Genomic DNA, 6,877 nt, shown 5'->3' with positions numbered 1-6,877 from the left:
CTTATGCATTTGTAACAATAATATTAGTAGAGAGCATTTTTAAAGAAAAAAATCACCTATTTATAATTCCAAAAATCCTATCGACATGAAGTCCACTTGTCCTTCTACCGTTTTCACATTTCTTATGTCATTAAAATCATATTGTACTTTTACCAGTTCACATTATTTCATTAACATCTTCATAATTATCATCAGATTATCTTCATAACTATAACTTTATGACTAAAAATATTTATCTAAAACAATGTCCACAAATCTTTAGCTATTTCTCTGTTGCTGGACATTCAGGATATTTACAAAGGTTTGTAGTTATAAATAATGCTGTAATTAATATTTATAAGTTTAATTTCCCTCTGTTGATGTTGATTTTTTTTAAGATACATTACCTCTAGTGGCTAATTTGGGGTATTCTTTTTTTAAAATTTTTTTAACATTTATTTATTATTGAGAGAAAGAGCATGAAAGAGCAGGGTAGGGTCAGAGAGAGAGGGGGACACAGAATCTTAAGCAGGCTCCAGGCTCTGAGCTGTCAGCACAGAACCCGACACAAGGCTCGAACTCACAAACTGAGAGATCGTGACCTGAACCGAAGTCGGATGCCTAACCTACTGAGCCACCCAGGTGCCTCTAATTAGTGACATTGTTACCACTATGCATTTGTTAGGCTTTAGAAATCTCTATCACATGAAGTTAAATAAAAGCTACAAAATTCTAGTGCCCCAATGCATATGTAAATATAAAAATTGCAAAATACATGTTCACACAATGATCAGAGAGTATGGGTTCCTGGGACAGGTTTCTGGGCTTTATTTATGGACCATGAGGGCAACGTTGAATGATCTTGAAAGACAGTTCTTTGTTGAATAAGAACAGCAAAAGCTATATTGTACTCCTCCTCAAAGTACCAAATATAGTGTCATTACACTCAAGTCAGCTGGAGTGGCATACTAAATAGACATGACTAGTAAAGAATGCTCAGTTCAATATGTGAGAGTGTTACATTTAAAAAGATACATTTACTTGTTGAGTCAATTGTATCTTTCTAGAGTATGAATAAAATCTTTACACTCTAATTTCAAGATATGCAATTATATTATTTACCTTTTTCTAGGTGCCCAGACACAAGCTGAAATCAAAATCTCTCCCAGGACTCATGAAGATCCTAGACTAAATCAAGGGATTGTTTTCAAATTGCATGTGATAGTTGCCTTAAGTATAGTACTTGACCATCTTTGAGTTATTAACATCAGAGCTTGCCCATTTCACTTGGAAATTGATGTCCATTTGATGCAAATGATGTCACAGCCCTCATTAGAGCATGGGTTTTAACTAAAAATCTTTGTGAGCATTGCCTAAATTGTTGCAGAGCGTGTTAGATAAATGTGAGTAACACAGGATAAAGCTCAGGATTTCTGGCCAAATATTATATAAAAAGCCAACATTTTATCATCAATGCAAGAAGTAAAATACCTCTCAGTAAAATATACATTTTTCCCTTTAAGTTTAAAAATGGAAAAGAAGTTGTTTCCTGATGCAAAACAGGGTTTAGTTATGAATTTCAAATCACTTTTCTGTGGTATATAATAAAACAGGAAAATGAAACACAACTGGTTTGAATAACATGTTTGTTTTTTCTCTCGTTCTTTAATACATTACTTAATTTATGGTGCATTTTCATAAATGCGTAAAACATGCACTTCAACATATAAAATTATTAGAGTGCCTATTTCTCTTCCCATAATTTATTATTCACCTACATTAATTTTATTCAATCACAATGTATCCTCCCAATCCCCACTAGCACTATTGTTAAAAATAGCAATTCAGCAATTTCATACCCAATGATTTTTTTATGTTTTCATGTGATTTTCGTAAAAATAAACTTGACTACACCATGACTTATTTCACATTCCAAAAAGAAATGTTTTCTTTTTCCTTTTTCTCTTGGTTATAATCATTTTTCAACAAGTACCTCTAACCTCCGTTTATAGATGAGAAGCCCCCATTATTATGCTGCCCCAGATATAACCCAAGCACCTGAAATCTTAAGTGGGACATTCTTTGCAACATCCTCTCCTAAATACCTATCCATATAGTTGTGCAATCTATAGGGAGATTCCATTAAGCATGGAAAAAGATATAGATACCTACCCATTCAGAGATGAATTGTTAAGGGATTATTTGTCTTCAATAAGAAGATAATAAATTCTTGAGTAGATATGTGTGTAAATTCTCACAATTTGGAAAGGAGAAAAACATTTCATGTTTAATAGTCATTTGCAACTTTGAGCAATATGTTTAATGAAGTTTACTGCGTATTTCCTAATATGATAATTAAGGCATAATATAACCCTTCCACTGTTTTTGGTTTTTGTTGTTGTTGTTGTTGTTGTTTAGAATGGATTTGCCCAATAACACAAAACTTGGAGAAATTAAGTTTAACCACAAATAAAAATAGACAAGTAGTAGACTGGACTTCAAAATCAATAACATAGTTCTTGATGCTAATAACATAGTGCTTAATGGTAACATGGAAAGCAAAGAGATTCATGGCACTCTTTAGATTCGAGGGTATACAAAACAGGCCATTCTAATTTTCAGACTAAATGTATATTTTTGTTGCTACTATTTTCTAAGGAAACTCCTGAAGAAGCCAAATAAAAATTGTCCATAAAAGAAGAAGAAAAATAGTTTTGTTCTTTGAGTTGTAGCTGTGTGCTTTATTAAATTACAATTTAAATGGTTTATGTCTAAAATGAAACAAGAAAGAATTTTGCAATTGCCTGAGATTTTCAAAGGGAAACTAGCAAAGAAGAATATGATCAGAGAAGAAACATTAGGGTGGTTAAAAACTAGAAGTCACATCATAAGAAATATCTTACAATAATGCACTCATTTCTTATTCTAGATGGTAGAAACAGGGTTTGGCAGGGAAATGACATGGAGGTGAGTTTTGACACAATTTGAATGATTCAGATATACAAAGCAAGAGGGTGTCTTATTAAATTATGAGCTCCTCAACTCAGATATTTTTGAGCAATTGTCAATGACAATTAGAAAAAAAAATGGATGTTTGTAGGTGTTTGTTTTATTAAGTGGACAATTTGTCTATATGACATCTCAATTATTTTCCAAACTTAAGATTGTATTTTTTTCTAAATAATTTCTCTTTGAGAGGGTGCTTTCTGAAACTGCTATCGTGATAAGGTTATTTGTTCTTTGTAGGAAGCATATCATAGTTATTATAAGCCAAGGAATATGTTTTTATTTTTAGCTTCTGTTTATACTTCAGGCTATGTAATATCGCATGCTCAATGAATTGAAATGAGAAGAAATTTCAGATCCACCCACATAGAATTTCATTATTGAAAAAGAAAACAATGAATTTCAATATTTTCTTCTTCCTAGAAACAACTGTTCTGTATAAACACTGCACATATCAGTAATAATATAAAAATAATGTGAGAAAAATAGTTATTAATATAATTTTTAAGTGAAATCACATTATAAAATGTGTATATAAACAATAAATTTTTTTTTCTTAAAATTTTTTTTAACGTTTATTTATTTTTGAGACAGAGAAAGACAGAGCATGAACGGGGGAGGGTCAGAGAGAGAGGGATACACAGAATCTGAAAGAGGCTCCAGGCTCTGAGCTGTCAGCACAGACCCCGACGTGGGGCTCAAACTCACAAACCGTGAGATCATGACCTGAGCTGAAGTCGGAAGCTTAACCGACTGAGCCACCCAGGCGCCCCTAAACAATAAATTTTTAAATCTATATTATCTAAGAGGTTGTCTTGTGATGGTATGTAATTCAAGAAAAAGGCAACTGTTAAGTACTCATAATTGTAAATATTTTAAGAACAACTTTGTTTCGGTTTGAAAGGTATAGTTACCAAAGCAAATTCCTAAGTAATTCATACTTTTAATGTCAGTAAAAATCTTGGATATAAGCTAACAATTCTTTATTAAATAGTAAAATATACTGAAAGAGCTTAAAATGCTTGTAAAATTATTCAGTGAATTCGTAGAAAGTAAAAGATTAATCTCCAACTTTCTCCCATCAATACTAGTCATAATAATATTAACAGTTAACATTTGCTATAGTGCTTAGTATGTGGCAGGCATTTTCCTGAGCACTTTACATGATTAAGCACATTTATTCTTCCTAATAATTACAAGAGGAATATTGTCTCACTTTACAGAGGAAGAAATTGAGGCACAGGGATGGAAAATGACTCGGTGAAGGGCATTTGGGTAGGAAGTCGCAGCCCTGAGATCGGAATCTGGGGCATTCTGGTCATATTCTGCACTCTGAATTATTGCAGTATTCTGTCTCTCCAAATTAAGCTATATGGGATGATGCTTTTTAAAATTTTATGCACAAAATGTTTGAGGACAGTAATATGTAAATAAGAGTTGGCTAAGGAATTCACTGCATGTGGTCCAAATATCCTGGATAAAAAGTGAAAGATGTTTCGGGGTGCTGACCCTAGGTTACTTTTGTAGGTGGGGACCCTGTGGAAATGCCTCCCTGATGTCCTGGAGTTGGAGACTGTGCTGCGGGGTGGCAGAGTGGACCCCCAGGCGTCTGTGAGGGGCTATCTTCTAAAAGGCAACCACTGAAAAGTTATGTCAAGTAGAAACACTGTGTTGGCTCTTCTGAGAGAGCTGAGAGAAGCAAATAGAAGGGCTGAGAGAGCCAAGAAAGCAAAAGTAGGGGAATCAGTCAGCGTCGTACTGGTAACACTGTGATGGGCTCAGTAAGAGCATTGCCAGTGCGAAAAAACTGCCCTGTGACCTCGCTGAGTCTCAGGCTTTTAACCATGTGCTCTGATGTCTCCTCGTTCAGGTCCAGGGGGGGTCTGGAGGCATAGCACAGAATATGGAAAGAGAAGTAATTTGAGAGAGGCAGAGAGTAATAAAATAGAAGGTTACAGAGAGGGCAAGGAGGGCCTTGCAAGGTCAGCAAGAGCAGTAGCTGTAGCTTTTAAGGAGTGGGTTGCAATTCCTTATTACAGGAGACAAACGAATAAACATGGAAAGAGATGAGGCTCCTTGGGTTAGTTCTGCAGAATAAACAGGGGATCTAAGAAGATTACACATGGCTCAGAATAGAAAAAGAATGAAAACAAAAGTAAAACATAGAAAGAACAGTGCTGGACAGGGCTCCAGGGAAATCAGTGTCCGGTGGGTAATTAAACCCTGTGATTTATGTTTTATTTGTATATTCGTTTGTTTGTTTGTTTTTGGTTTTGTTACATTTTTAAGTTTATTTATGTATTTTGAGAAGGAGAGAGAGCATGACCAAGGGGGGGACAGAGAGAGAGAGGGAGAACGAGAATCCCAAGCACGCTCAGCACAGAGTCCGATCCTCAGCACAGGACTTGAACTCAGGAACCATGAGATCATGACTTGTGCTAACATCAAGAGTCTGACCTTAACCGACTGAGCGTCCCGATTTTGTTACTGTTTTCAGGTATTTGCTTTTCGTTGCGTATGTGTGTCTTAACATTTTTTTAGTTCACTTATATGCTGCTTACCTATGGATATATTTTTAATCACCTCAACTAATTCTTCTGTGATTTTTGAAAGAGCTCTTAAACATATCGGACCTGAGATAACACTGAGGATCACAAGGATTGCAAGCATTCTGCATTTGGCATCATACCATGCAGTTAAAGAAGGGCTAATAGAAAATGAAAACTAGGCTCATAAATTGAAATTGTGCTGCAACAGAGAATATTTGTGAGCTTGGTGTCTTAACACTGTTGCCAGAATGACTAATTCTAGAAAGGCTTCAATATTCTGAGGTATTTTTAATCCACACCCTTTTCTTCTCCCCCGTTATTATTTTTCCAGAAAGTTGGCTTCATGTAGAGATTGCAGGAATTTTTTGGTTTGTTTTGTTTGTTTGTTTTTTCTATTTTAACTGAAGACCTATATTTATAGTATTTGCTCAGAGGGTATTCATTTGAATTATCACTGAAAAGGTTGCCGTCAGAGAGGGGAAAACATTCGAGAATGATTCAGTGCAGCATGCCCTTTTGTCTGACGAGAATTTGCTTCTACATAACTTAAGTTTGTTGCTCAGAGAGAGCAGCAGCACGTTCAATTATTCATGCTTTCTAATTAAGCCCTGCTGACTGTGCCTAAATGGAAACTTTATTTTGGAGAGAATGTGTTCTTAATGTTTTTCACTACAACAATAATTTGTCTGATGGCGACATAAGTCTCTGTAGGATCCTGAGCAGCCTATTTGTTGGGTTTCGGACTCACACATAGATATGAGATGTCATGTGGAAGGTCTCCAAATTGTTCATCTCATGTCTTGTTTAGTGATGACAACGATATCTTACTTTTTGCTAATGACCTTTTAGTTATTGCCTGTGTTGGAAATATTGGGAATTTACAAGCCAGATTCTGGTGCTGCGCAGTGATTCAGCAGTTGCTGTACGGTACACTAAAATTACGTTTCTTGCAAAGCTGAGTGAAGTGATTAAAAGATTACATTTATGTACTTGTCTCTTCTTTTTGGTTGCTGTGTGGATGAAAAGCCTGTCGTCCCTAAAAATTGGCCAGCTGTCATTACTTCAGTAATGTTTATCCTAAAAAAAAACCCAAAAGGTTGATTTTAAACATTAATATTTCCTCGTTATTTCTTCCCATTATACTTTCCTAAGGTAAATATTCCACAATTTTCCAAAAGTGTAATTGTTGTATGGTTCCTTAAAATACTGAAATTTGGATTATTTTAGCTTCATGTCCATAGATCAAGATGATTGTATTTATTTCTTATAATTCCATTCTTGCATTTTCTTAACGTTTATGATCTTTTTAGTATATTTCCTTCATTTATTACATATCCTAGTTA

Source organism: Panthera uncia, chromosome B1 (assembly GCF_023721935.1).
Source record: "Panthera uncia isolate 11264 chromosome B1, Puncia_PCG_1.0, whole genome shotgun sequence".
NCBI classification, from domain to species: Eukaryota; Metazoa; Chordata; class Mammalia; order Carnivora; family Felidae; genus Panthera; species Panthera uncia.
Note: the sequence above shows the minus strand (reverse complement) of the source record.